The sequence below is a fragment of the Papaver somniferum genome, chromosome 11 (assembly GCF_003573695.1).
Source record: "Papaver somniferum cultivar HN1 chromosome 11, ASM357369v1, whole genome shotgun sequence".
NCBI classification, from domain to species: domain Eukaryota; kingdom Viridiplantae; phylum Streptophyta; class Magnoliopsida; order Ranunculales; family Papaveraceae; genus Papaver; species Papaver somniferum.
This window is the reverse complement of record NC_039368.1, coordinates 28,754,708-28,776,449: the sequence shown is the minus strand read 5'-3', so window position 1 is coordinate 28,776,449 and position 21,742 is coordinate 28,754,708.

Below are 21,742 nucleotides of genomic sequence, written 5' to 3'. Positions count from 1 at the left end.
CGTTTTGGTAGCCACATATGGAAGGCCGGCATGGTATGGCGCGACAAGGTGGTTGGCATGCCATTGGCACATGTGGCATGGCATGCCTTGGCGCGGTTTGGCGTGGCCAAAACTAGGGTTTTGGGCCAAAGGTTACCATGTGTTGTTTGGCGACCTTGGACGGCTAAGATTTGCATCTAAGATGGAAGGGTGTTCGTTGATCATTGCACGCCTTCGTTTTGGTAGCCGCATAGGGAAGGCCAACATGGTATGGCGCAGCAAGGTGGATGACATGCCATTGGCACATGTGGCATGGCATGCCTTGGCGCGGTTTGGCGTGGCCAAAATTAGGGTTTTGGGCCAAAGGTTACCATGCGTTGTTTGGCGACCTTGGACGGCTAAGATTTGCATCTAAGATGGAAGGGTTGTCGTTGATCATCGCACGCCTTCGTTTTGGTAGCCGCATATGGAAGGCCGGCATGGTATGGCGCGGCAACGTGGTTGGCATGCCATTGGCACATGTGACATGGCATGCCTTGGCACGGTTTGGCGTGGCCAAAACTAGGATTTTGGGCCAAAGCTTACCATGCATTGTTTGGCGACCTTGGACGGCTAAGATTTGCATATAAGATGGAAGGGTGGTCGTTGATCATCGCACGCCTTCGTTTTGGTAGCCGCATAGGGAAGGCCGTCATGGTAGGGCGCGGCAAGGAGGTTGGCATGCCATTGGCACATGTGGCATGGCATGCCTTGGCGCGGTTTGGCATGGCCAAAACTAGGGTTTTGGGCCAAAGGTTACCATGTGTTGTTTGGCGACCTTGGACGGCTAAGATTTGCATCTAAGATGGAAGGGTGGCCGTTGATCATCGCACGGCTTTGTTTTGGTAGCCGCATAGGGAAGGCTGGCATGGTATGGCGCAGCAAGGTGGATGGCATGCCATTGGCACATGTGGCATGGCATGCCTTGGCGCGGTTTGGCGTGGCCAAAATTAGGGTTTTGGGCCAAAGGTTACCATGCGTTGTTTTGCGACCTTGGACGGCTAAGATTTGCATCTAAGATGGAAGGGTTGTCGTTGATCATCGCACGCCTTCGTTTTGGTAGCCGCATATGAAAGGCCGGCATGGTATGGCGCGGCAACGTGGTTGGCATGCCATTGGCGTGGCCAATTCTAGGATTTTGGGCCAAAGGTTACCATGCATTGTTTGGCGACCTTGGACGGCTAAGATTTTCATCTAAGATGGAAGGGTGGTCGTTGATAATCGCACGCCTTCGTTTTGGTAGCAACAAAAGGAAAGGCCGGCATGGTAGGGCGCGACAAGGTGGTTGGCATGCCATTGGCACATGTGGCATGGCATTCCTTAGCGCGGTTTGGCATGGCCAAAACTAGGGTTTTGGGCCAAAGGTTACCATGCATTCTTTGGCGACCTTGGACGGCTAACATTTGCATCTAAGATGGAAGGGTGGTCGTTGATCATCGCACGCCTTCATTTTGGTATCCGCATAGGGAAGGCCGTCATGGTATGGCTTGCAAAGGTGGTTGGCATGCCATTGGCACACGTGGCATGGCATTCCTTGGCGCGGTTTGGCATGGAAAAAACTAGGGTTTTGGGCCAAAGGTTACCATGTATTGTTTGGCGACCTTGGACGGCTAAGATTTACATCTAAGATGGAAGGGCGGCCGTTGATCATCGCACGCCTTCGTTTTGGTATCCGCATAGGGAAGGCCGGCATGGTATGGTGCGACAAGGTGGTTGGAATGCCATTGGCACACGTGGCATGGCATGCCTTGGTGCGGTTTGGCGTGGCCAAAACTAGGGTTTTGGGCCAAAGGTAACCATGCGTTGTTTGGCGACCTTGGAAGGATAATATTTGCATCTAATATGGAAGGGTGGTCGTTGATCATCGCACGCCTTCATTTTGGTAGACGCATAGGGAAGGCCGGCATGGTATGGCGCGACAAGGTGGTTGGCGTGACATTGGCACATGTGGCATGGCATGCCTTGGCGCGGTTTGGCGTTGCCAAAACTAGGGTTTTGGGCCAAAGGTTACCATGCGTTGTTTGGCGACCTTGGACGACTAAGATTTGCATCTAAAATGGAAGGGTGGCCGTTGATCATCGCACGCTATCGTTTTGGTATCCGCATAGGGAAGGCCGGCATGGTATGGCGAGGCAAGGTGGTTGGCATGCCATTGGCACACGTGGCATGGAATGCCATTGGCACACGTGGTGCGGCTGGCATGGTTGGCATGCCTTGGCGTGGAGGTACGGCTGGCATGGAATTCCATTGGCGTAGTGGTGCGGATGGCATGGTTGGCATGCCTTGGCGTGGACGTGCGGCTGGCATGGCATTCCATTGGCGCGATGGTGCGGTTGGCATGGTTGGCATGCCTTGGCGCGGAGATGTGGCTGGGTTGGTATGCCATTGGCACAGTGGTGTGGCTGGCATGGTTGGCATGCCTTGGTGCGGAGATGTGGCTGGAATGCCTTGGTGCGAAGATGTGGCTGGTATGGTCTGCCATTGGCACAGTGGTGCGGCTGGCATGGTTGGCATGTCTTGGCGCGGTAGCATGAGAATTAGGGTTTGGCATAGATGATGTCAGTCATTCTTAAGTGTTCTACCGTGGAACATGAACCATGTAAAAAAAAGGGTACCCCGGTAATTCTTACGTAGGCATGCTGATTGATTCAATAATTGTGCTAATGGTCATAGTGACGCCATGTCAGATGTAAAATTTTACAATTTCGACCCTAAGCTAAAAACCACCATCAACAGTAGGGTATGCATACCATTTTACACTTCCAAACTCCAACATAAATTCAAGGAACTTGAACTTCCGCCAATACGCGTACGGGTACGCATACTTAGTTCCCGGACTTCCAACAACCAGTACGCGTACGGGTACGCATACCATGGTTCCCGGTTTTGGACTTTACACAAATGTGAATACACACTAAGTTTATATCCAATCATGGTTACATGTTTTAAAATCCCATTTCAATCACTGAAACATTCTTGGAAGACGACAATAGCTGTCTCACATAAACTATTAGCGTCAAAGCAATTTTCAAGTGATCGAATGATCAATACGAAACACTCCGAGTCTACATCAAATGACTGTCTCACACAAATCTTGTAAGATGTTACAAGGAGATTTTCACATGATAATCTTGGACTTACGTCAAGAATAAAAGATGAACTTGGTGTTTGAGGGTGAAAACGATTTCTGCTGGTTTTGGTAAATTCGTGTGTGTGGATGAGAAACGAGTCTAAACCCTAAACAATGCACTGCACGGGAGTACTTTTGATTAGAGAGATCAATTTGTACAATCCTGGCCTAAACCAAGAAATGGCCGTTCCAGGCTTGCTTCGGTCACAAAGTGAAGGAGAAGGGTTGGTTTTAGAGAGGGAATCGAAGAAAGTGTTGAGACCAGAATCGTTGATTCCGAACGTGTGGTTTTTTTACGACTTGTATCAGAAGGTAGAACTGGCTAGCAGAATGGAAAGCTACCAGGTAATTTCTGGATTTTGTGTTATTCTCTGACCAAAACATTTTATTTGGTGGAAATAGGTGAAACATATTTATACAAGTCGTAATAAAACGTACCATGGCCTCGTAGGAAGTGGAAAACGATTGATTGGTGGAAGAGTGGAGTAACGTGTAACGCCAGGAATTATGCTTCCATAATAAAGGATCCGTTTACACCATTACTTCTTGCCATACTAACCGCCCCGCTTTATGACACTTTCTTGTAACGGGCGTATTGCACGCCGCACGCTGTAAACCGCCGGACCAATACCCTGATGAGTATCCCCCAGTTTGTGACATGTTTGATGTCTCGAGTGTTTTCATGGAAAACATGTAGCACTTTGCTACGTGTGGAAAGTTAAAATCAAGAGGCTTGCCGTAGGAAAATAACATGTGATGCTATTAGGCTCGTCTTGGATGGTCGCCTAAAACTTGCCACGAGTCTGTCAGTTCGGTGGCAAACTTCGATGGCTGAGATCACATCTCATGAGAAAGGGTAGCCGTTGATTATGGCTACCTTGTGTTGGCACCTGATAATGGCACAATGGCGTTTTGGTGTATGCAAGTGGAAGTGCGGCATGGATGGCATGACTCATGCATGCCAATGGCACGGTGGTGCAAGTGGCACCTGGCGTAGGCATGGCCACTAGATTTAGGCGGTTGGTCGCCCAAAACTTGCCACAAGCCTGCCAGCTTGGTGGCAAACTTGGATGGCTGAGATTGCATCTCAGGAGGAAGGGTAGCCGTTGATTATGGATACCTTTTGTTGGCGCATGATACTGGCACAATGGCGCCTTTAGTGCATGCTAGCGGCATTGCGGCATGGCTGGCATAGTTCGTGCATGCCAGTGGAACGGTAGAATGGCTGGCATAGTTTGTGCATGCCAGCGGCACGATGGTGCTAGTGGCGCCTGGCGTAGCCATGGCCAATGAAATTTTGGAACGTTGGTGTTAGACTCAAACGTAGTGTGGCAACATCAGTTTCAATGGCCACATTGATCCCCATGTTCTATGGAACATTGATTGTCTCGGTTGGCGTGACAACTTTGCCTAAATTAGGGTTTGGCATGCCGAAACCCTAATTAGCGCATATGGCATGCGGCATGCGGAATGTGGTCGTGGCACAACATCGTTTCATCTAAACAGTGCCAGAGCCATGCCAAAAAGAACCATAGTCAGGCTGTTATGTGAAAATGGTCACAAGAGTCAATATTTCCACGAGTGGCATGTTGTGATGCCTTTATTAGGGTTTCCATGGCTCGTGGCATGTTGTGGGCCCGGAGTGGCATAATTTTCGCCACGACTAGAAATTAGGGTTTCATCCACCGCCACTAGAGCATGGTCGTGCTTCTGGTTAGGATAGCCGAATTGAAGTCTGTTGTGAAAATGTTCACGCACAGAGAGTGGTTTGGCAGGTTTGGCATGCTGTCGCGGTGAGTGGCGCGTTTGGCATGTGCACTTGGTATGCCTGTTTGGCGTGTGCGAATGGCATGCTCGTTTTGGCATGTTTGGCATGCCGTTAGTATGTTGGCGCGGTTTTGGGAAGCTAACTTGGTATGGCGACCTCTTGACACAATTTCCACCTCTTTTAAAGTTGTGTCAGGTTTAGAGTAACCTGATTGGTCAATGGAAGTAAGGGGCGCCAAGCACGGGCGTGGCTACCCTTTTGGCGCGTGTGGTAGGTTTAATGTGATCTGATTGGTCGATAGAGAATAGGGCCGACAAATATGGGCCCAGCCACAACTCATTGGGAGTGTGGAAGTTTTAAAGCGACCTGATTGGTCGGCAAAGGAATAAGGGCCGGTTGGGTAGCATGGGGCGTGGCCAAATGGCTTCGTCTAGCCTATGTCATGGCCATGCTTCCCTCGTTGTTGCTCCTACTCCGCGGCTCTGTTTATCCTTTGATTTTGGACTGAGTATTCCATGCATGGATATTAATCTTGATACTCGGAAATTTGCGCTACTCTGCTACGAGTGAACACAAATCCGTCATGCCATACCAATGTTAAGAGTTCTGCTTGGTAACTGAACACAGGAAAAGCACTCAGAAGGTCTTACATTAGGGAATAATATAATCAAAGGTGTTGAAATTTACGTAGCATCTGGGATTATTGCTACATGCGCCAGGATGAATAAATTTCATGAAAATATATTGAACGACTCAATAAATATGCCAGTGAAGAGGTTGACACTCATGGCTCTGTTTCCTTACAGAGTGACGTCACATCAGACGCAAGGTTTTAAAATTTTAACCCTAAGCTAAAAACCACCATCAACATTAAGTCCCCTGCTTAGTTCGGAACAGTGGCATTGTTGCGGGGTAAGCATGAGATGGTGACAGACAAGGATAAAATCGAGACGGCAAGTCATAAAGAGATTGTCATGAAGATTTGGCTAACCTTTGTCAAGAGGCATGAAGAATCTGTGATCCTTGCATTGCCGGATTTGCATAAATTCGTCTTGGCCATAGGGTGTTGAAGTCAGTGCTGCAACTTTGGCTACTGATCGGCAGAGATGGCACTGCAACTTGGTCCGGGACGGGCGCTGGCTGGCTACGGGAAGGTGGATGGCGCTGTTTTGGCTACGGAATGGCAGGGATGGCTGCTGACCTGGATACCAAAACCCTAATTATCATGTATATACAGGTATCTAATCTAGCTAGTATCCCGCGTTCAGAGCCTTAATACACGGCTGGTAAAAGGGTTTTCTTTCTCAGGCTTCATCAATCTGCTCAATATAAGAGGCGATCTTGAACCTTTCGTTCATATAGGTCATCACAGAATTGCGTCCATCCTCTTCACAGGTACCGTATCGTGTCTCTTCTCCTAGTTCTCTATTTTGTCTTCTTCATCATGTAGATTGCTGATGCAGACATAGTGTAAAAAATTTTTTGTAGCATATAAACGGATCTTCCGGTGATGACCGTACCTCTGAATCTTCGGAGAAAATTTTCGAGGTCGACAAACCCAAGCTTTTTTTACATGAGGAGGTATTAGACAAAATCGATTCTTTGTTCCGTGAGGCTGGCGAGATTATACAAGGCATGTACCTCACCCATCTAAGCATCATGCGTGTACATGTTCAGGCTTTCATGGCTTCGATGGACATGGAGGAGAAGTGGAAACATGATGAAGCATCCCAGCGCGTCGGGAAGTCTCAATGTGATGAAGTTTCTCTACAAACCAGCGCCAGGGCTGAGCGATTTTCCTCTCGAGTGAAACGGTGAAGGACTGAATCCATGAAACTTCTAGGTGAGAGCCAGTTTAATTACCCCGTCCATAATGGTATCATAATCCTTGATCCTGATGTGGACGAGTCGGATCATCCTCAATAGGCTGTTGGAGAAGTTCCTGAGGAAGATGTCGACGCGGTTTGCGAGACTGAAATAGCTTCTGAAGTGGATACCGAAACTGCTGTTGAGGAAGTCGGAGTGTCTGCTGAGGATGCCGTCAAGGCAGATGGGGAGGCGGTGGAAACATATGTTGAAACCGTTGGAGAATCTGTGGAAACACATGCCGGGACCGCTGTGGAAACACATGCCTGGACCGCTGCTGAAACGAATTCTGGATGGGATGCTGAAGCTGCTGCTGAAACGGCTTCCGGATGGGATGTTGAATCTGTTGCTGAAGCGGCTTCTGGATGGAATGTTTTCTATCGGAGAGGGTGCTTGGGCAAGTGTTTGAAAAGCTCTGATGGAGGCGTCATTTCTTGTCATTGACGACTAGTTTTTCCACTCTTGCTATTTCTTCTTGGCGTGTAGCCGTTTTTGATTCTTAACTGAATGAATGAATAAAATCTTCAAATTGAAAAGAATCCAAAACCCCTCTTGCGAAAATAAGTTTCTCAATTCTCCTAGGCCATCCAGCAAATGGAAAGACACCATACACAAATAGTGTGGATGAAATCGTCACACGTACTAGCCAGCATGATGTTTTCACAGCAAACACCTCTGAGAGCCGACATCAACCATAGCAACTCAAAACAGTGGAAATAATAATAATTGTTAAAGATTTGACCGACCTGTTTCTTGGTCCTCCCTCGTAGTAGCGCAGTCGTCAAACGTCACGAGGAGTAGAGAAATGTCAGATAAGACTTGAAGCCAGATCTTCCCGAAGAAGATATTTGTTCCGCCAATGGATGATCCTCTCTCTTGCATATTCTCTTCTTCGGTGTCTTCGAATAAAGTAGGGTTTGACTTTTTCTGGTTTTGAATTGATAGACAAGGGTTTTGTGATGGTTCGGGATTTATTTGGTACCTTTCCTTCGAAATTCGGGAAGACTTATTTGAAAGAAAAAGTGTGCTTTTAATAGAAATTGAAACCCTAATTATTAATGCAAGTGGTGCACTCATTTTGGAGGAAATACAAATATTGAACGAAAAGGAAAATTGCCGAAGGAAATACTAAGAAGAATTTTGAGGTGAGAGATAGCATGACGTCTTCAGGCTTGGAAAGGTTTGAGCCACCGGGCGTGTATTACCACACCTTCCAACTTCTCGGCATTGATGAGCTTGCAGTAGCCTCCCAGGATAAATTCTGCTACTAAGTATGGTTCGCCCGTGGAGTTAGACGAAGGAGGCTGAGCGGAAATTTTTACTACCATATCTCCAACCTGAAATGGGTTTTGATGCTGCACGGCTACTCGACTTTCAGATTCGTTATTCTTGACCAAGACATTCTCCAGATTTTGACGATCGGCATCCCATTCACATCTCTTAGTGGCGCCTGGGTTGAGGATGAGATCGATTCCATGAGCCTAGATGAGATGAGAAGTGGCTGATCGCAGAAAAGGTTGTTCAGTAAGCCTTACTTGTGCCCGGAATCTGCAGATGAACGTCGACGGTCTCTCTCCGGGTAGTTGGGTTACACTGTCAAGTTGTTCATACGGCAACAGATAATCTTCAGGATTGGATGGCTTATTGGAGATTCTTTCAGGCATGGACACAGGCAAAGGATATACTCCCAATTTTGCTTTATTTCAATATACCTATGATCCCGCCAGAATCATGTCATATTTTAGGTATTCTTTGACAATGTGGAATCTTCCATGCGTTAGAGCATCTCCCACCTTGATTTCAAGGTTAATGTAGTCGTACACATTCATTGCTTCCCCTTCTGAATTCTTGACCACGATTGGGGAGTGAGTAGCCTCCCGCTTTGAAATTCATGCGGCTCTCAGAGTCTTAATGGTAACAATGTTTAAGTCAGAGGTCGCGTCGTTCAACGTGCTATCGAACTTGGAATTCTTCAAACAAACCGTGGTGAGCAATCCCCAGTTGTATTTTCCAGCACCGCTTCTTGAGAGAGCCTAGGATTTTGGCGTGATTTCTTCAATAGGAAAAAGTCGCCCGACACAACGTGATTAAGGGCTGCAAACATATCTTGATGTCGCGCCTTGGAGATATAGAGGATTTCACACACATGTTGCATCATGGATTGCACAGTATTGTGAACACAGTCCCCAGAGAGCATGCAACTCCTGATTGGAAGAGGATCTCTGTGAACTCCCTCATTGCCCAGTTGAAGTTCCACTGCCTCTACCTTTTCTTTGAAGATACGTTTCAATCTATTGCAGTCACTGGTCGGGTGATGGAAAAACCTGTGGTAGCGGCAATACTTGGGATTTGTCATTTCCTCTTCAGTCGGTGGGCGCCTAGTAGGAGGCAGCTTGATGGCGTCATCTTGGATCCATGCCTCCAAGAGTTCAATTACTTCCTCGATTGGGAATGGGAAATCAAAGGCATTTTCCCCGGCTTCTTGGTGTAAAAGCGGGGGTCTAACAACCATACCCAATATTTCTCTTAGCAATCTGTATGGACAAACTCCAATATAATTTCTAGAGAATCAACTAAACAGTTAGACTCAATCAATAGAAAATTATATCAAAGAGTTTAAATCTCTATCTCTTTATTTAAATCTTACTCAAGCAAACTGCGAGTCTCAATTTAAATACAAGAGAGATAAGCTTGGATGGTACCAAAGACCAATATCCAAGTGTCAATCAATTTAAATCAACAACCAAAATGTCGGATATTCTAATTGATTGAACAACGCACAACCTGTATTATTTCAATTATATAACAAAATATAATGCGGAAAATAAATAACACAGACACCAGAATTTTGTTAACGAGGAAACCGCAAATGCATAAAAACCCCGGGACCTAGTCCAGATTGAACACACACTGTATTAAGCCGCTACATACACTAGCCTACTCCAAACTAACTTTGGTATGGACTGTAGTTGAACTCCAACCAATCTCAAACTGATCCAAGGTACAATTATGCTCCTACGTCTCTAATCCCAGCAGGATGCTACGTACTTGATTCCCTTAGATGATCTCACTCACAACCAAGAATCGCTACGACCCAAAATCGAAGACTTTAATAAACAAATCTGTATCACACATAAAAGTCTATGGTAATAGATAAATCCGTCTCCCACGAATATAACTATGAGTTTTGTTACGTCTTTTGATAAATCAAGGTGAACAGGAACCAATTGATAATCCGGTCTTATATTCCCGAAGAACAACCTAGTATTATCAATCACCTCACAATAGTCTTAATCAACACAGCGAAAAAAGATATTTTGGAATCACAAACGATGAGACGAAGATGTTTGTGATTATTTTTTATCTTGCCTATCGGAGATAGAAATATCAAGCCAATTATTACAATTGTACTCGTACGATAGAAACAACAAGATCGGATCACACAACTACAAGAAAAGTAGTATCGGTCTGGCTTCACAATCCCAATGAAGTCTTTAAGTCGTTAACCTGGTTTAGAAGAAGAAACCAAAGGTTAAAGGAGAATCGACTCTAGATTAGCACAACTAGTATCACACATAATGTGTGGGGATTAGGTTTCCCAGTTGCTAGAGTCCTCCCTTATATAGTCTTTCAAATCAGGGCTTGCAATCAATGTTAGTTTGGTAACAAAGCATTCAATATTCACCGTTAGATGAAAACCTGATTAGATTCAAGCTAATATTTATCAACCGTTAGATCGAAAACATAGCTTGTTATACACACATGAAATGCACGTTCCTGAGCTTGTGTAACCGTACCCAAACTTGTACATTAATTGGTTCAACAATAGTTAACCAAATGGTTATCCATATGATCACTTTCATATCAACCATATTCTTCTTCACCATAACTAGTTCAAATGACTCAAATGAACTAGTTAGAGAGTTGTTCAATTGCAAGGAAATCTTATGTACTACACAAGACACAATTAAAGCAAAAACGATTTGATTCACATGAATCAGTTCATGAACTCTATAGCCACGGTTTGTAATTGCATTCCTTAGTTTATAAAGATAAGTTCACTAAACATCGTTTTTAGACATAACCTACTCAAGTTCGTGGACTGGGTTCGCGGACTTAAGTTCCCGGATGGAGTTCAGAAACTCCAGCAGAAATTCTCGGGTTTGAGAACTTCGCCAGTTCGCCGGACTGGGTTCGCGGACTGAGTTCGCGGACTTAGCTCACGCACTTCTCCTGTTCACTTGAACAACAAAGTTCGCAAACTTCAGTTCAAGCAGTAATGACTTATACATATATGTGTTTCCACAATAATGCTTATATCCTCCAAATGGTTATATAGTCTAAACTCTCATTTCAATCATTGAAACATTCTCAGAGAACGTTATATAACTGTAATTCACAAACCATTTTTCGTCAGAGCAATTTTCAAAGTGATTGAAACATAACATGACTTTCGTCACTAGGTAAAGATGAACTTGGCTACAACAAAAGCTTTAGTAACACATATTTCGAGAAATAGATAGGCGAGGTAAACTTGGCTCGAAATACCAAATGTGTATAATCTAAGTATATATAGAAAAACGACTTTTGTCTCAAGATAAGAGATAAATATACTTTTGAGTGATAGATAAGTTTAAGTCTCCACATACCTTTTAGTCGATGAAGATCCACCAGTTCCTTGAGTAGTCCTTCGTCTTGTATGATGATTTCCATGGAGTTCTTGAGATCAACTACACTTTGTATCCTAGTCCGAGACCTTAGCTATAGTACACTAGAAATCAAGACTTATAGTTTTGATCACTAACATTGACAAAAATGCTTGAGATAGCAACGCATGCGAGTTCTACCGAGCAATTCTCTAACAATATCCCCCTTTGTCAATTTTAGTGACAAAACTATCAATACATATGGAATACAAAAAATATATAAATAAACTTTTGTAGCTCATATTCCACATGTCTAATCTTCAAAATTACTTGAAATCTTCGTCAATCCCAAGTACTCCAATGATCCCAAAGGTTGTAAGTTTAGCATCATCGTTGTTGAAAATACGTAGCTATAACAACGAGAAAACAAGAGTTTTCAATCATTGTTATACAGTGTTATAGTATCATTACACAGCATCAAAGTTCAATTGTATCACAACTTTAACAACAATACTATGGTGATATGTCACTCCCCCCCCCCACCCCCACCCCCCTAGTCAATACTCCATCTCACATGGAAACCACTCCCCCTTACATAATGATCCGAAAACCATATGTATTTGTAGTGTGGGCTACATATTAGTTCCCCCCCTTTTCGTCAATAAAATTAGCAAAGGTACAAGAACGGGATCCTAATGAAATTTACGAAAGAGACATTTCATGACCAAAGAAATCATATATCATCTTATTTAGATGCAATCATAAAGCCGAATCTAAATGCATTCATCAAGGAGTTTATTAAGATAAAAGATACCCTCTAAAATATTCCACAGCCGCACTCCCCACAAAGATTTGGCAATTAAGCACAAGTTTAAAAGATCCCCCATAATATGTCATTCCCGAAAGAATAACAAGAGCGACCTTAATTTCAAAAAGAAAAGAAGGATTTCATACTAAACAACCTAACAGAAAATCAACCTATGTAAACAAATGTAAACCTGAAGCAAACACTTACTGGAGTTCCAACTCAATTGCCCAAAAGATCGAGATAAGCACAGGGGAAAGAGTCGTGGAAACAACTAATGAACCAGAACAATACCAATAGACTGCTCAGGTGTTGAAACGTAGCAGTGTCTAATGGTTTGGTGAGAATGTCAGCCAATTGTTGTTCGGAAGACACAAATTCAATATTTATGATACCATTTTCATATAGATCTCGAATAAAATGGTACCTTATGTCAATGTGCTTCGTTCTTGAGTGATCAACATGATTTTCAGTGATACGAATCGCGCTAGAGTTATCAAAAAAGATCTTCATTATTCCAGTATCAACTCCATAGTCAACCAGCATTTGTTTCATCCATATAAGTTGAGTACAACATGACCTAGTAGCAATATACTCTACTTCGCATGTAGACAAGGATTGTGAATTTTGTTTCTTGATATGCCAAGCCACAAGATTCATTCCTACATAGTAGAATCCCCCTGATGTACTTTTTCTATCTTCTACACATCCTTCCCAATCAGCATCTGAATAGGCAGAAAGGTCAGTGTCAGTATCAAAAGTGTAGGAAAGACCATACCCGACAGTGTGATTGACATATCGTATGATCCTCTTTGCAACTGCAAGATGAGATTCCTTTGGATTAGCCTGAAATCTAGCATAACAACCAACACTAAAAGAAATATCAGGTTTAGTAGTTGTAAGATATTAAAGGCTACCAATAATAGATCGATGCAATTTTTGATCTACTTTTACTCCTTTCTCATCTCTATGCAGTTTACCAGTAGTGGGCATAGGTGTCAGTTTTGGAGATGACTTATCCAGGATGAATCTTGTCACAAGATCCCTTGCATACTTTTCCTGGGATAAGTAAATTCCATCCTTATGTTGTTGAATTTGCAATCCTAAGAAGAACTTTAATTCGCCAACATTGCTCATTTCAAATTCTTTAGCAAGTGAAACTTGGGAATCCTTTGCAAGTTTCTCAGAAGTTGATCCATAGATAATATCATCTACATAGACTTGAGAAATGACAACATCTTTCCCACTCCATTTGGTAAACAAGGTTTTATCAGCTCCGCCTCTTGAAAAACCTTTCCTAATAAGAGAAGTGGTAAGTTTTTCAAACCAGGCTATAGGTGCTTGTTTTAACCCATATAATGCCTTTTTGAGCTTAAGGACATGATCTGGGAAATCAAGGTTTTAAAATCCTTTAGGTTGAGCAACATAGACTTCCTCCTTTAAGATTTCGTTCAGGAACGCAGATTCAATATCCATTTAGAAAATTTTGACCTTGAGAAAACAAGCATGAGCTAATAAAAGTCTAATGGACTCAAGGCGTGCTACAGGAGCAAAGGTTTCGTCAAAGTCGATACCTTCAATTTTTGAGTATCCTTAAGCGACAAGTCTGGCTTTATTTATGACAATTGTGCCAAATTCATCAGACTTGTTCTTGAATATCCATTTCGTACCAACGATATTAATATTGGAGGGAAAAGGTACAAGTTCCCATGCGTCTTGTCTCTGAAATTGATTTAAATATTCATGCATTGCATTCACCCAAAAGGGATCGCTAAGAGCTTCATCAATATTTCTTGGTTCTACTTGTGACAGATAACAACCAAAATTGCACATATTTTGAAGTCGTCCTCTAGGTTTAGCTGTAGAATCTCTTCCTCCATTAATACTGTTGGGATCATGATTCCTTTGAACCCAGAGGTGTCGTGGAGGGACACGTTCTTGTTCGTCAGGAGTAGCCTGATCAGTGCTCTTCTCCTCGTCACTAGAAATATCAGGATCAGTAACAGTTGGGATGACTTCAACTGAATCTGGTATTTCTTTGACTTTCTCAATTGTCTCAGTTGGAGGCAATTCAGCGGGAGGTTTATCATGATTAAAGTTACTAATATCATCAATAATAACATTAGCAGACTCCATCATGATCTGGGTTCTGAGATTAAATACTCGGAAATCACGACTATCGGAAGCATATCCAAGGAAGATACCTTCATTACTTTTGGTATCAAATTTCCCTCTCTGTTCTCGATCTTTTAGAATGTAGCACTTACTACCAAACACTCTAAGATAGTGCAAGCTGTGTTTTCTATCGTACCACAACTCATAAGGAGTATTGAGGGTTTTAGACCATAAGTAGACACGGTTGATCAAATAGCATGCTGTAAAAACATCTTCTCCCCAAAACCTTAAAGGTAAGTTTTTGTTATGGAGCATTACCCTGGCCATTTCCTGAATGTTTCTGTTTTTTCTTTCTGCAACTCCATTAGCTTGAGGAGTAATGGTTGGAGAATATTGTTGAATAATTCCCAGTTCGTCACAGAATTCAAACACCTTGCTGTCCTTGAATTCAGTTCCACGGTCGCTTTTAATCTTCTTTAGTTTGCGACCTTGTTCGTTCTGGATTCTATTAACAATAATCTTGAATTCATCAAGGGTTTCATTCTTATGAGATAGGAATGCAACCCAAGTGAACCTGGTGTAATCATCTACCATAACCAAAGAATACTTCTTACCAGCAACCGTGGGTTGTTGAATTGGTCCGAATAGATCCATATGAATTAAATCAAGTGGAGCTTTAGTGAGAATATCTCGAGATGATTTATGGTGAACTTTTGTTTGTTTACCCTTTTGACAGGCACCACATACACCTTCAATATTTGCATTGATTTTGGGAACGTCTCTAACAAGTTCTTTGTTAATGATCTTAGTTAGAAGACGATAGTTGATGTGACCAAAACGCTCATGCCAAAGATGTGTAGATTCCACTTTAGTCAAATTGCAACAATTGCTGAACTGAGTATCCAGAAGATAACAATTATTTTTTCCACAAATTCCCTGAAAAATCACTTTCCCAGTTTTGTCTACAATGTCACATCCATTTGCATTAAAGACAAATCGATGGCCTTTGTCACATATTTGACTAATAGAAAGAAGATTTGCGGTCATACCTTTTACGTAGACTACATCATGATTTAAGGTAAGCCTGGTAATTTGATCGTTCCCTTCTTGCTTATGTAGCAACAACTCTCATCTCCGAATATTAGTGGTCCGCCTTCATAGTCATCTGAAGAAATAAACCAAGTGAGATCACCTGTCATATGTCTGCTAAATCCACTTTCAAGAAACCATTGAAAGGGTGATGTTGATTTTAAAGCAAAAGCTCTCATGCTATTAGTACTATTCTGTTTGGAATTTCCTGATAGTTTTGTGTGTCTCTTTAGAGATGCAACGAGTTGTTTAGTTTTCTTTTGAAGATTACTTGAAACTTTTAATCTCTTTTGAAAAGACACGCAAACATGTTGAAAGTGATTAGAGGAATCACATGGGCCAACACCTTTTAGTTTGATAGAGTAGTTCTGATTCACATCAGTTTTCACAACATTTATTCGTTGTTTATCACCTGATATATGAACATTCTTCAGAGAAGAACGTCTGAAGTTACTCACATCCAATAAAGAATTTATAATAGGTTTCAAATCCTTAAGTATTTAAATTTCCGCAACAAGTTCAGAATTGATCCGGATTTGTTCATCCATCCTTTTCTGGAGAATAACCAGTTTATCAGAACATCTTCTACGATTGGTTTTTAAACCTGGTGAAGCTTTACAAGAGAGTTTATCGTCCATAGAGTCAGATCGCTACAAACACAGACTTATAAGGTCTTAAATGTGTTTGCCTGCTCTGATACCAATGGTAAAAGCGGGGGTCTAACAACCACACCCAATATTTCGCTTAGCAATCTGTATGGACAAACTCCAATATACTTTCTAGAGAATCAACTAGACAGTTAGACTCAATCAATAGAAAAGTATATCAAAGATTTTAAATCTCTATCTCTCGATTAAAATTTTACTCAATCAAACTGCGAGTCTCAATTTAAATACAAGAGAGATAAACTTGGATGGTACCAAAGACCAATATCCAAGTGTCAATCAATTTAAATCAACAACCAAAAGGTCGGATATTCTAATTGATTGAAAAACGTACAAACTGTATTATTTCAATTATATAACAAAATATAAGGCGGAAAAGAAATAACACAGACACCAAAATTTTGTTAACGAGGAAACCGCAAATGCAGAAAAACCTCGGGACCTAGTCCATATTGAACACACATTGTATTAAGCCGCTACAGACACTAGCCTACTCCAAACTAAATTCGGTATGGACTGTAGTTGAACCCCAACCAATCTCACACTGATCCAAGGTACAGTTATGCTCCTACATCTCTGATACCAGCAGGATTCTACTTACTTGATTCCCTTAGCTGATCTCACCCACAACCAAGAGTTGCTACGACCCAAAGTCGAAAATTTTAATAAACAAATATGTATCACACATAAAAGTCTATGGTAATATATAAATCCGTCTCTCACGAATATACCTACGAGTTTTGTTCCGTCTTTTGATAAATCAAGGTGAACAGGAACCAATTGATAATCCGGACTTATATTCCCGAAGAACAGCCTAGTATTATCAATCACCTCACAATACTCTTAATCGACGCATCGAAAAAAGATATTGTGGAATCACAAACGATGAGACGAAGATGTTTGTGATTACTTTTTATCTTGCCTATCAGAGATAGAAATCTCAAGCCAATTATTACAATTGTACTCGTATGATAGAAACAGCAAGATCAGATTACACAACTACAAGAAAAGTAGTATCGGTCTGCCTTCACAATCCCAATGAAGTCTTTAAGTCGTTAACCTGGTTTAGAAGAAGAAACCAAAGGTTAAAGGAGAATCGACTCTAGCTTAGCACAACTAGTATCACACATAATGTGTGGGGATTAGGTTTCCCAGTTGCTAGAGTCCTCCCTTATATAGTCTTTCAAATCAGGGCTTGCAATCAATGTTAGCTTGGTAACAAAGCATTCAATATTCACCGTTATATGAAAACCTGATTAGATTCAAGCTAATATTTATCTACCGTTAGATCGAAAACATAGCTTGTTATACACACATGAAATGCACGTTCCTGAGCTTGTGTAACCGTACCCAAACTTTTACATTAATTGGTTCAACAATAGTTAACCAAATGGTTAGCCATATGATCACTTTCATATCAACCATATTCTTCTTCACCGTAACTAGTTCAAATGACTCAAATGAACTAGTTAGAGAGTTGTTCAATTGCAAGGAAATCTTATGTACTACACAAGACACAATTAAAGCAAAAACGATTTGATTCACATGAATTGGTTCATGAACTCTATAGCCACGGTTTGTAATTGCATTCCTTAGTTTATAAAGATAAGTTCACTAAACAACGTTTTTAGACATAACCTACTCAAGTTCGCGGACTGGGTTCGCGGAATTAAGTTCTCGGGTGGAGTTCACAAACTCCAGCAGAAATTCTCGGGTTTGAGAACTTCGCCACTTCGCGGACTTAGCTCACGCACTTCTCCGGTTCACTTGATCAACAAAGTTTTCAATCTTCGGTTCAAGCAGTAAGGACTTATACATATATGTGTTTCCACAATAATGCTTATATCCTCCAAATGGTTATATAGTCTAAACTGTCATTTCAATCATTGAATCATTCTCAGAGAACATTATATAGCTGTTATTCACAAACCATTTTTCGTCAGAGCAATTTTCAAAGTGATTGAAATGTAACATGACTTTCGTCATTAGGTAAAGATGAACTTGGCTAAAGTGAAAGCTTTACCAACACATATTTCGAGATATAGATAGGCGAGGTAAACTCGGCTCGATGTGACGTCACTCTGCAAGGAAACGGTGCTGCGAGTACTAACCTCTCCACCGATACATTTATTGAGCCGCTCAATATACATTTTCTGGCGCCTCGCCAATAATAGACTCGCTGAGTACTTTCCTGTGCTATGTTCCTCAGCAGAACCCTTAAGTCGGTATGGCATGACGGATTTATGTTCACTCGCAGCTGAGTAGCAGGAAACCTCCAATTACCAAAATTAAGGCCATTGCACGAAAGGCTCAGACAGAAAGCATACTGCATTCTTTATGTAAAGATTTTTGTGACAACATACAAAAATCCATCTAATCATTGTGATAACTTGCAAAGAACTCATAAACCCAACTAAATTTCAAATTAGGGTTTTGCGCCTCGCGTCATATACTAGACCCTGTTGGTCGAAACCACGCCTAGCCAAGCTAGGCAACCAAATTCGCCACATCGCGCTGGAAGTGTGGCGCGCCCTAGCTTGACCGGCCCCACTTCCCATTGACCAATCAGGTCTCTCTAAATGCACCACGCGCATTCCAAACAAGGTCGGCCCCATGTTGCTTGTCAGCCCCCTTCCTATCGACCAATCAGGTCGCTTTAAATCCGCCACAGCGCGCTGGAAGTGTGGCCGCGCCCTAGCTTGCCGGACCCACTTCCCATCGACCAATTAGGTCGACATAAATGCGCCACGCACATTCCAAACAAGGATGGACCCATGTTGCTTGTCGGCCCCCTTTCCATCTACCAATCAGGTTGCTCCAAATCTGTCACGGTCTCAAAAGAGGTCGCTAATACTAATCTAGCTTCCCAAAACGCGCCGGACGCACTAATTAGGGTTTCAACACACCCAAACCCTAATACAGGCAAGACGCAACCAAATCCGTCCACGACGCTAACTTTGGCCACGCCACAACTGGCATACTGCTATACCACGGCTACTGGCACGCCACCATGCCACAGCTGCTATCACGTCGCTATGCCACGGCTACTGGCACGCCACCATGCCACAGCTGCTAGCATGTCGCTATGCCACAACAACTGGATCGCCACCATGCCGCAGATGCTAGCACGTCGCTATGCCACGGCTACTGGCACGCCACCATGCCACAGCTGCTAGCACGTCTCTATGCCACGGCTACTGGCACGCCACCATGCCACAGCTGCTAGCACGTCGCTATGCCACGGCTACTGGCACGTGACAAGCCACCATACCACAGTTGCTAGCACGTCGCTATGCCACGGCTACTGGCACGCCACCATGCCACATCTACTAGCAAGTCGCCTATGCCACGGCTACTGGCATGCCACCATGCCACAGTTGCTAGCACGCCGCTATGCCACGTCTACTGGCATGCCACCATGCCACAGCTGCTAGCACGTCGCTATGCCAAGGCTACTGGCATGCCACCATGCCACACGTAGCAACCTGCTATACGTTTTCCACGAAAACACTCGAGACATCAAAACATGTCACAAACTGGGGATACTCATCAGGGTATTGGTCTGGCGGTTTACAACGTGCGGCGTGCAATACGTCGGTTACAAGAAAGTTTCATAAGAGTGAGGCGGTTAGTAAATACAAGAAGTAATGGTGAAATGTTTTCTTCATTATGGAAACATCAATTCCAGGCGTTACCCGTTATCACTTTCTTTCATTACTCAACCGTTTCCACTTCTTACGAGGCCAGGGTACGTTTCATTACGACTTGTATAAATAGGTTTCACCTATTTCCACAAAAAAAAAGTTTTTGGTCAGGAGAACAATACACATCCAGACATCACCTGGTATCTTTCCATTCAGCTCGCCAGTTCAACTTTCGGATACAAGTCGCAAAACACCTTCACTTCAGAATCAACTATTCTGGCCTCAACACTTTATTCGCTTCCCTCCGTAAGACCAACCCTTCTCCTTCACTTTGTGACCGAAGCAAACCTGGAACGGCCATTTCTTGGCATAGGCCAGGGTTGTACAGATTGATCTCTCGAATCAAAAGTACTCCCGTGTAGTACATTGTTTTAGGTTTAGATTAGTTTCTCACCCGCACTCACACGAAATTACCGAAATCAGCAGAAACGGTTTTCACCCACAAACAATTAGCGACCACAGTGGGAGATTAATCTCTCGGTTACAATATCAATTTCCAATTCCAAGTTTCATTCTTCAACCCAGACATCAAGATGGTAGAAGAAAACGATCGCGCGGGGTTCAATGGCCCAGTTGTCAGTTATCACACGATGAGGAATGACTGGGGACTTATCACGGACACAACGACGTCGCTCATGAAGCTCAGATATACGCCCGGAAGATCCATTTTGTTGGGAGACCCTAAAAGCGAGTAAGTCTTATTAGACAAAGTACACAATCTACTACTTCAGGTTTTCACATTGGAAACCGACAGCCATGTTATCCCCCAAAAAACTCATCCCATACTTTCTATCGTCATACAACATTCACAGTTCCATGAATCTCCTGGGATATTAATGCTACTAACAGTCATAATCAAAACGGCATTATTCCAAAAATTCATTCCAAAGAATAAGCCAAAACCCTTATAGGTAGCAATTATCTACGAATCCAAAAACCAGAAAACCAAACCATAAACTAGGCGTTTTATTTTCCTTTCAAAAAAAAACTAAGCAAAAGAGGTCCAGAAGACAGAAGATGTTCAAAGAAAATCATTCAGCAATGGCTTGCTCTTCTTATAGAAAACCTCCTTCACACTTTGGAGAGTCGCCTATTTCAGCTTCAACTTTTTGGGCAACCTTCCGATTTCCGCTTCCTGTTGATTGATCACATCCGCGGAGGAGCCTTCGGTCACCTCAATTTGCAACTTTTGGATCTCGGTGAAACCCTCAATGAACCAAGAAGCGTTGAACACAAAGTTTATGCACATGTCCCGGAGGAACTCCCAACTCGAGATTACATCCTCGGAAACGGTCTGGATCAGTAACAAACCCTGATAACACGAGCACTGAAATTATTCCCGGTGTTAACGTTCCTTCCAGTAGGGTTAATATGCCACCTGCTAACACCAGCGGCGCGAAAAACGTTTCTTCAGGTGTTACGCCTCCGATCATCAGAGCCAGAGCCGTTGCCGCCGCTCCCAACGTTTCTCCAAGTGTAACAGCTCCACCGTCAGGACGGGAGACTGGAGGAGCCAGCAGAAACCGATCTCCTCTTACCACTATTGATTTGATGGAAAGACAAGAGGTTCTCGTAAGGCTCAGACAAACATGGCTACAACTCAGAAAGAGATACCTATTTTCCTCAAGACACTAGCGGAGCGGTTACCACAAGAGTCACGTCAACCCCAGATGGAACCGACAAAAAATACTTATAACATATGGTACAAGCACTTCATCAGGACACGCCTTTATATATGAAGAGGCTCGTGTTGCTCCTAAACGCCCAGTAGAAAAATGAGCAATCCAATTTTATCACACGTAGAGATCAGGAACAACTTCTCCAAAATCGAGGCAAAGAAAATCAGCAACCTTCCTAGGTTCACAGAGACCCTCTTCCCATCAGTAGCTGCATAATTTCTTGGGACTCCATCCAAATCGTGCGCATCGTCAAGACA